We start from the raw sequence: 9,945 nt of genomic DNA, 5'->3' as shown, positions 1-9,945 counted from the left end.
ATTCTCATTTCTCTCTCTCTCTCTCTCTCTCTCTCTATATATATATATATATATATATATATATATATATATATATATATGTGTGTGTGTGTGTGTGTGTGTGTGTGTGTGTGTGTGTGTGTGTGTGTGTGTGTGTGTGTAGATCAGTGGATCATAACTGGGTGCACGAGGATGCATACTTTGGTACTGAGTTCTGTGACTTATGCACCTAGATGTCTTCGTATAGTATACATGTAGGTAGTGTAACACTGGAAATCAACCGTAATATTTAACACTTATATCGAGATTGCGTAGCGTCAGTGCAGCATACCAGGGTATTTGAGGAGTGACTGGGTTTTAAAAGATGTACGTACATTGGACAAGGTTCAGAAATACTGGTGTAGATGCTGCAATTGTATTCCTCGTGAGCTGCAATAATGTGTATATATATTAGAGAAGACTTCATTTCATACAAGTTAACGAAATGTTTCATTTGCTCACTTTCATAGTCAACAAGTACCATAAGCTCATGTATTATGCATTATTTTAATTATTGCTAATCATCGAGTATAAACTCAATAATGTCTTTTATCGTCATTGAATACTGACCATTTAAAAATACAATCAATGGTAAGTATATGGGTGATAAAGCCAACATTGAGAGGTAGCGCGTCTGTATTTTCCATATGCCCCGGCCGAGGTCTCGACAGCAGCAGCCTTGTCGTTGTCCAGCCAGTCAGTTTACTACCAGACGTGAGCGAAGGAAGACCACGGCTGGTTCAGTTGTACCGTTAGTGTGTGGGAATTAAAATTAATTTCACAAAATGGAAACAAGATTCGAAGTGCATATACCAACGTTCAGTTAAAGTAAGAATAATTTTTGGAAAATATGTTTTATCTAATGTATTGTATTGGTTTCGGTGTCTCAGTGATGTGTTTACAATTTCTCTTCGTCGATTTTCAATCTTAGTGTTCATTTTCCACCCTCCCATTAGAATTGTGGCCCATGTTATTTTTCTGCTTCTTATTTGCACACCCAAATTTACAGTTCCATGCGATATTACAATTAATTCGATTAATAAAAGGACCTCTTCAACAGTAACTGTTCTAACTCTTGAGATTTTGGTTATTCTTTCAAAGCCTTGCAAGCTTCATCGTTTAAAAAAGAGAAAGAGAACTCAAGATCGTGAAATAGAAATCAAAGATAAAACCGAGAAATAAATATTAATTCGGACATCCAATGCCAACTGACACAATTTGAAATAAATGTGATAAAGAAATATTCGTGTGATGACCTAAATTCAACTTAATGCCATATTTCTGGAACACGTCGCTCATGAAACCATATCCGTAATTTTCAGCCGAAGGCGTGTCCAATTCAATAGAGCAAGAAATAATTTCCGGTGATAGGCTGAAAACTTTGGCGAAATGCAAACGAGTACTAACACAAAGAAAATAGGAAATAAGAATGCATGTATCCTAGTGAAACATGACCATTGTAAGCCAACATTCTGCAACTTAAATGGCAGAAATTGGTAAAGTTTCAAAATTGTCAAGGTGCGCGAAAATTTGTGCTGTCGTCGGTGCGACCTGTGGAACGAAAAGTACGCACCAAAACAGGTTCTCGTGTGTGTGTGTGTTTCCTGTACAAAATGAATATAACAGTGGAGGTCGTTATTGCTTCAACATAATAGTCGTTTGATTCAAAGTCAAAAGCTTAGTATGAAAAGGGTGCTAAATTACAGTACGATATTTCTACCGTACCGCTTCCTTACGAAAGTAAGATAACGTAAATTTTCTTCGGTACGAATTAGGATGATTGAGTCGTACCGTCCCGTACTCATGCTCTGTTTGCCTTGGCCTTGATCCAGGCAATTGCCGGGAGGGAGGATAACTGCGTATACTAGCAATTACGATGAAATGGAATCGGAGGAGTGGGGTTGGGTGCTTGCTTCGGCTGGCTATCTCATTTATAGGGCGAGAATCCTTTTGTGTGTGTGTGTGTGTGTGTGTATATATATATATATATATATATATATATATATATATATATAATATATGTATGTATATATATATTTGGATGATGGAGAACATAAACACAGGGGAAGGCTCGGAACCCTAAACACTCTAACGTTTCGTTCGTGTAGAACTTCTTCAGAGAGTGTATGTAGAACTGCAGTTGAAGTTTATGTACTAAATCTAATTATCTTTTCGGACACTTGGGAAAGGTCGTTTTTCTGGCGTGTTTTAGAATTAAAATACTAGTTTCTTTAGCTAAATTGATAAACCCTCCTCGATGATTCGATGAATTATTAGTTGAAATATATGCTGATTCAACAATTCTTCTAGTGAATTTATCAAAACCTTTATGTAGCACTTCAGCTTCTCTCCAGTTTGGTAAATGATCGAATTTTTCCGCATGAACTACTAAAGAATTAGATGTCCTATGTGCTTTTATGTCATTTTTATGTTCATAAATTCTTTTTTCTAATCCTCTTGACGATTCGCCAAAATAAGCCATTGAGCAACTATTGCACGGGATTTTGTATACGACGCTGTTTTCGGAATTGGTTCTCTTTTCAGAAGTCTTTATTAAATCACCTATCCTCTTGTTAGTTATTTTAGCTATGTTTATACCTGATTTTGTTAAATATTTGTCTATTATTGGTGACATTTCTGAGCCAGGTACTGATATAAAATTTGTATTATTTTTATTTTTATCATTTCTCTCTTTCCGCGATTGTAAATATTTATTGCTTTTCTTTTTGTTCTTTTCAAAAGCAATAAATATTTACAATCGCGGAAAGAGAGTTTCTTGATTTAAGAGGACTAGGGGAGGAACAGAGGGAATAATTGGCGAGGAACAGTGTGGGTTTAGGACAGGTAGTGGTTACGTCGATCAGATTTTTTTGATAAGACAGCTATAGGAAAAGGTAAGGATATTTTTGGGGACTTATGGATCTGGAAAAGGCTTATGACGGTAGACAGGAAGGCACTATGGGAGGTATTACGGATATATAATAATAATAATAATAGGTTTATTGAGATAGCAGTGATACACTGACAATAATACAATTGAGTACTTTTATGAGTAATATAGTAATTATAAGAGTGATATGCTTAGTCTAAAATTTATAATGAGTTTATTGTGCGGACAATGGATGGAATGGCACTGTTCTTGTATCGGTCAGTCCTCGGCGCTCTGATGGGCTTGATTTTGTTAGAATGCCGAGTTGCATGGTGGGTGGTTGTGGTGTTAGGTGGGAGGAAGTGACGGTGACGTGGGTGTAGCATTAGGTCCTGTCCAAACTTATTCATTGCCTCACTGTGTTTGTCGGACAATCTTGGCAAGCTGAGGGTGGTGAGGGCGTGCTCGTATCCCTCATACTGACTACCCAAGATAATTCTGCACGCTCTTTTTTGTACTTTCTCTAATTTGCTCCTCTGTGTGATGTTGAGTGATGATGACCAGGCTGGGGAGGCGTACATGAGGGTGGGGAGTACGAAGGTGGTGTAGACTCCCTTTAGATCTGGTGATGGGGTACCAAGGGACTTCAATCTGCGCAGCATGAAGAGTTTGTAAGAGGCCGTCCTGATGATGTTGTTGATGTGCTGGTTCCAGTTAAGGTGGTCGTCTATTGTGATGCCTAGTAGCTTGGCGGACTGAACCACCTGAAGGGAATGGGTTCCTAATGACAGTTGAGGTGGTGCCACCGCCTGTTTGGATGTACAAACATGCATGACCACGGTCTTGCTGTGGTTAACTGTCACATTGCTGCTCTCAGTCCACGTTTTGAGGTTGTCTAGGATGTTTTGTAGTGAAGAAAAGTCAGGCTGCCTGGTGTTGATGGGAATGCCAACTGTGCAGTCATCGACGTATTTCCATCTATGTTGGGTGTCCATTAATGCGTCATTTATGAGGATGAGGAAGCACAGCGGTCCCATCTTGGTCCCTTGAGGGACCCCACAGGTCAAGGGGAGGAGGGAGGATGTCGTTCCCTGGTACCTCACTGCCTGTTGACGTCCGGTCAGGAAGTCGGCTAGCCATGCTACCAAGTGTGGTTGGATCCCCAGTTGTATGGCTTTGGAGATGATAATGTTATGGTCAACAAGGTCAAACGCTTTCTTGAAGTCAATAAAGGTCAAGGCTAGAGAAGTATTGCGCTTGTCTAAGTGGCTGTGCAAGAAGTCCAGAAGATTAACAAGATAGTGAGTTGTGGAGGAGGATTTCATGTTGCCATACTGTTGGATATCGATTTGATCTTTAATTTTGTTGTATACTGAGTCAAAAACAAAACCCTCACAGATAAGGCTTGGGATTGGGGTGATGGCAATAGGTCTAAGGTCGCTTAGTGACTGTGGGTTCGGACATTTGGGGATGGGAGTGATATATGAAATTTTCCAGTCACTGGGGCAGGAGTTTTGACTCAGTGAAGCATTATGGATTAAATGAAGCGGCCTTGCTGTGGATGTGCTGTGTCTTGCGACACTGCTTCTAACCCAAAGCAGTGGGCAAGATGCAGGGATGACCCGTCATCCAGGAGGTGCCAAGATTGGAGGGGAGGGGAGTGGAGTGTGGTAGGGATGGAATGGGTGGGAGTGATTTGTATGCCTTTGTTTTTTGACTAGCTCCCTTGTAAGGGGGAAAAAGCCTTTAGTATATGTATAAAGCACTATAATGAAAATAGCACGGATTATTAGTATATTGTATAATGAGATATTTCTTTTTCGACTTACATCACCAGAAATAAAACAATGATTATCAATACACCACCAATTTAAGATAGCACAATGACGTTAATTGATTACATAATCACCGATATACATCAGTTACATAAGGCTATGTTGATTTTGGCCTCCTAATAAATTCTACAAGACAAGAATAAAACACCAAGTACGATATGAAGTAGCACTGATATTTAGCACAATAAAAATACTAAATATACATATAATCACCAATAAGCACGAAATATGTAAGATACGGGAGATGTGAGTCACAATACACTTTACAAAACAGAAATAAAACAAGTAAAACTCCATAATTTACAACAGCATTAAAAATTAAAACAATAGCACAATGCATAGGAAATATTAATTCCACACCATCATATGATAAGCCCGTCAGATACAAAATTACAATACAAACGCACAGAATGCATAGGAAATATTTTCACACGATCATCTTTTATGCAAGTCAATTACAAAATTACATTGTAGAATATACATTTATATCAGAAATATACACAAGGAAACATACGTTTTACAAAAATATATATATGAAATATATAGAATATCTTATTTAAACAATTGTACTTAAAATTAATTAATTTCATTGTCCTAACGACTAGTGCTATCTTAAATTGGTGGTTTATTAATAATCATTGTTTTAGTTCTGGTGATGTAAGTCAATAAAGAAATATCTCATTATGCAATATGCTGGGAAGACATGTTTGCTTCGTGCACATTTGTAATGTTAACCAACTTGAATGTTTTTACCAATACATATTTTCGATGTATTGTATGAGGCTACTGTTCATGTTTTCCTGTAAATGTACAAAATCAGTATTGGCGTGAAATGAGTAAAAGTAGCAACGACTGCCACAGCACTGTAGTCGAGAGGCCAAACGCAGAGTATGGGATCCAAATTATTTGACGTTTCGCTGGGCGAAACGTAAAATATACTGGATCCCATACTCTGCGTTTGGCCTCTCTCCTACATTGACGTAAAATATAAGATCGAATACTTGAAATAATAGTTGTCTCTATTTCAACATCTTCGACGGAGAATCCAACACGACAAGCACAACGTTGTGGATGAGAAGTGATGACATCAAGTAAACATGGCCAATCTATAAGACAGATACAGATGAAAATTAACAAAAAAACAAAACAGATTGTTGTTTATAATTTAGCATTTAATGTGTATAAAAAGCATATTTTTGTCGTTGGACGCAACTGAACGCCAGTCAAGGTGACCTGTTGAATAAACGCTGAGTCAAGGCTGTTGACGCCGATGACAGTTTGAAACATTGACTATCAGGAGGAAGGGAATCATTCCTACTTGTTAAACGTTGTTTTACCATGGTTCTATTTCCTCAAAGATTCTAACCCAAATTAAGGTGACGTAACCTAACATAAATTTGCCTGGATGAATTTGTCGAGAAGCTGAACCCGAGTCTGATCAAATTGTAAACCACGGGGGGTGGGGGTGAAGGGAGGAAGGGAAGGCGTGAGAGGTGGGTGCCGCTGCCAGAATCTTCCAGCGATTTCAATGCAGTGCAGATAGCGTCTTTAGTCACTTTGAATCTCGAGATCAGAAACAGAAACTACAGCATGAGAAAAAACAGTACTCTCTGTATGCAATATTACATGAAACTATATTGCATTCTGCAGGAAAAAAAAAGATGTACTAGTATTGTGTTTATTTTAATCATCCCTTGCTCTAGGTAATGCGTATAAATGGATAAGAACCGACAGGTAGATTTACCAAAGTAGGGCTCCTCGACAAAGTACACCCTTTTAATGATCATGTAACTTGAAACAAATTGACGCCTTGTACGTGGGGTGTGTGACGTCATCTCGCCCGATAATTAATCAGTGCGGAGGTTTCGGGATTTGGAGTTTAGCCAAGGTGTAAAACTAGAGTAGGACTATGTACTTTGTACATGTTCTAGATAAGGACGATTTATTCAATTGGTAAATAAATCAAGAAATTTCTTTATTCATCAGCCAGATTGAAATGCATGAAAAGATCATTATGGAAAGGTGATAAAATAATTGGAAGAAATCAACACGTTGTATCCTCTGATAACAGCCAGTCGATAATATAATCCCTGCAGTGTATGCAACAACACGATTTGCCTGGTCGTTTGATGTACAATGGATTATGGATTAGTTAGGTAAGACAATTCGCTCGCGCGGAATCGGTTTTTTGTGGAGGGGGAAGAATGTCTGTAAGAAAATGAAAGGATAGTCGTATATAAAAGAGGGCTTGTGCCAGCACGCTTTCCGTGAGCGTTTAGGGGTCGTGGCTCGGGAGAAATGGGCAGGAGACTTGGGATTAATGTAACCGTCAGATTACGTATGGATATCTATTCTTCTTATCCTCATTCAACAAGGTTAGAAAACGAGTAGGAGACTGTCTTAGTCTTAGGGAAAGATAGAAAAAATGGAAATTATTTTAGTGGTAGGTAAACTGAAATGAGAAGATGTAGTAGGAGAGAAAGTTAGAAATGAAAATTATTTTAGTAGAAGAAAAAGTTTATGTAGTTGTGTTAGTTTTTGTTTGATATGGTTGTGTGTATTCTACACATAAAAGGTTGATGCCTCCAACGTGTATTCTTATAGCCTGGCAATTAATGGGCTATATACATTACTATTATCATTATTACTATTATCACAATTATTATTATTGCTATTATCACAATTATTATTATCATCATTATTATCATTATTATTATTATTATTATTATTATTATTATTATTATTATTACTATTATCACAATTATTATTATTATTATTATTATTAGATCATCATCATAATTATCGTTATTATTGTTGTTATCACCAGTCAAAGCTGGTGAATGGATAAATTATTGATAAGCGCGGTTATACACGACATATCGTGTACACCGCCCGTGGGAGGGGCGCAGCTGACAGATAGTCTGTACGGTATGGTCTAGATGTACAATGAATTCGTGTCAGACAATGTGCCGACATTTTAATTTCCTCTGTTCCAAGGGGCAGTAAATGAATCATGAAGTGAATATCAAACAACCTCATTCTCTTCTGTCAATTTTGAATACAAGAAAATAACACAATACAGTACTGAAAGATGACCAGGGAAAATATTACATCAAATTTATCACTTATAATTCCATGCTGTGAACGTGGACAGTCCCTGTTGAGGCACATCCTTGCCCTTTTCGCTGACTTGGTACCGGTGCCCTATATACATCTAGAGATGATATTCACTAATCTCACTCTCACACTGCATGCCAACAGTTTGAACTCTTTATCTTTGTTATCCATAGCTAGTCAGTGTTGGTATGGTTAATATGGTATTAAAACGAATTCGCAACAAAATGCCACAATGTGAAAACCGAACGAAAGGCAAGGTTCCAGCATTTTTTCTTGTGGTCGTATAAGCCGCCTTTTCATCAAATAATCAATAAATCAAATATGAAAGTTACCATTTATATTTTTTGCACTTCTATTTAGTTTGTTCTTATAAAATACAGAAAAATTTTGTATTTTTGCACTTCTATTTTATTTGTTTTTATTAGAATTTGACAAATATAAGATATATATTTTTATAACAAAAATAAATTAGTTTCTTAGCTTATTTCAACACCCTCAGCATTGTGTGGTTATAACTGATGATAAATCTGAGTGACATGAAGCCACCACACGAGGTGTAAAATGTACATTTTTTCCTACCTAGTTTGAAATAATCACTCCTCTGTATGAGCCCTATCTGATACCCTAAAAAAGGAATACAATGAGGTGGCCACTAATTGCACAGGATACAATTGGCCAGCCTCCACAGAAACGTCAGAGTTGGGAGTTAAAAAAAAAACCTTCAACACCGTCTCCTTTTTCTTCTTAGCCAAAAATTGCGAATTCCTCTGCAGTATACGGTACCCTCGATATCAGCGGGTACTTTCCATTTGACCTACTCGTGTTATCATCACCATTCAATTTTTTTTCTTCTAATTTTATCTACTCGTGCTGATTTCACTTTTTCTGCTCAAGATTGCATGAAGGGGTGATTGTGCCGACAGCACTCTATGGGGCAGAAACATGGAACATAATAGGGGAGGAATTTAAAAGTGTTTGAGATTAAATATCTGAGAATTATAGTAGGGGTTACTAGGTTGGATAGAGTGAGAGACGAGGGTGAGTTCGGAGATGGGATTGATGAAAGAGTATTGAGATGGTTTGGTCTCATGGAAATAATGCATGAGGGGACGGAAGGGAGTATAGGTTGGTTCTGTTTGTAAGTAAACATTTTACTGTATCATGCAATGTGGCCAGTGGGTGTACATTTGTATATAAATCTATAAAGAAAATCGAAAGGAAATATGTGAATATATCACCAAGGACCTCTACAGCTAAATAAAATCCTTATATTTTAACCAGAATAAAACATACCCGGGGATCTCTTTCCCATGGCAAATTCTCCACAATTGAATAAAGTCACCTGGCGACTTAGAATAAAAACAATTTGAATGTAGACATTAATATGCTGGTATATGTTTTCAACATTTTTGTTTGTAAAACTTCTCAGTTGCATAAAATCGCCGGTGTAAAGATATCTCCAAGGATAAAAACAAACACGCGTTTGTGTTTGGTTGTGTGGATTTGTATGCTCGGAATTTTTTTCAAATATAAAGTCTTTGATGACAGTAAATATGACACTGGTTGTCCCTATCATTTTTATTGTTAATTCGGCAACGAGAGAAGTTTGGCAACTCGACTTGCCAGAACATTCTAAGAGGCTTTCCCTGGAGGGCTATTTTTTCTTTCGATATTTTAATGTCACCATGAAGTATGATCAACTAAGCCAACCTAATATCAATATCTATTTTTATTTAAGTACTCAAGGAGATGTGTCGTTAACGGTTGTAGGCAAATAAAAAGTTGACATGCGAAAGGCAACACCTTGTATTAACACCGACCAGACATTCCACTTGATGCATACACTTCTGTTAGTGTATACGATCGCATATATTGTCGATTCTTCAAGAGGAAAACTCACTCAAGTAAAATTAATGTCCATATGAAGAAAACCGGTCTAGTGCACCATTATCTTTAAGATATGACACTGACAAATTAAACCTAGTACAGTCATATTGCAATCTTCATCAGGGGAATCAAACTTTAAATTCCACTCTGACATGATCATTCTTATTCAGTATATTCATACAAATCATATTAGACTGAAGTTAAGAAGCTGCAAGAGAA

The 9,945-nt window shown here is 37.2% G+C and overlaps 1 protein-coding gene across 2 annotated transcripts in view; it reads left to right on the top strand.

Moving 5' to 3' along the window:
- The first annotated feature begins 725 nt into the window (after nucleotides 1–725).
- The window catches only part of LOC143032486 (solute carrier family 23 member 2-like), an 81,448-nt gene continuing 72,228 nt past the window's right edge, over nucleotides 726–9,945 (top strand). The window contains exon 1 of one of the 2 annotated variants that reach the window (XM_076197353.1): nucleotides 726–846. The gene's annotated coding sequence lies outside the window, so the exon portion shown is untranslated. The remainder of the gene's footprint in view (nucleotides 847–9,945) is intronic. The other variant, XM_076197354.1, reaches the window with a different exon arrangement.

The sequence above is a fragment of the Oratosquilla oratoria genome, chromosome 13 (genome assembly GCF_046742065.1).
Source record: "Oratosquilla oratoria isolate Oo_2021 chromosome 13, ASM4674206v1, whole genome shotgun sequence".
Taxonomy (NCBI): domain Eukaryota; kingdom Metazoa; phylum Arthropoda; class Malacostraca; order Stomatopoda; family Squillidae; genus Oratosquilla; species Oratosquilla oratoria.
Note: the sequence above shows the minus strand (reverse complement) of the source record. Positions and strands in the feature narration are given on the sequence as shown.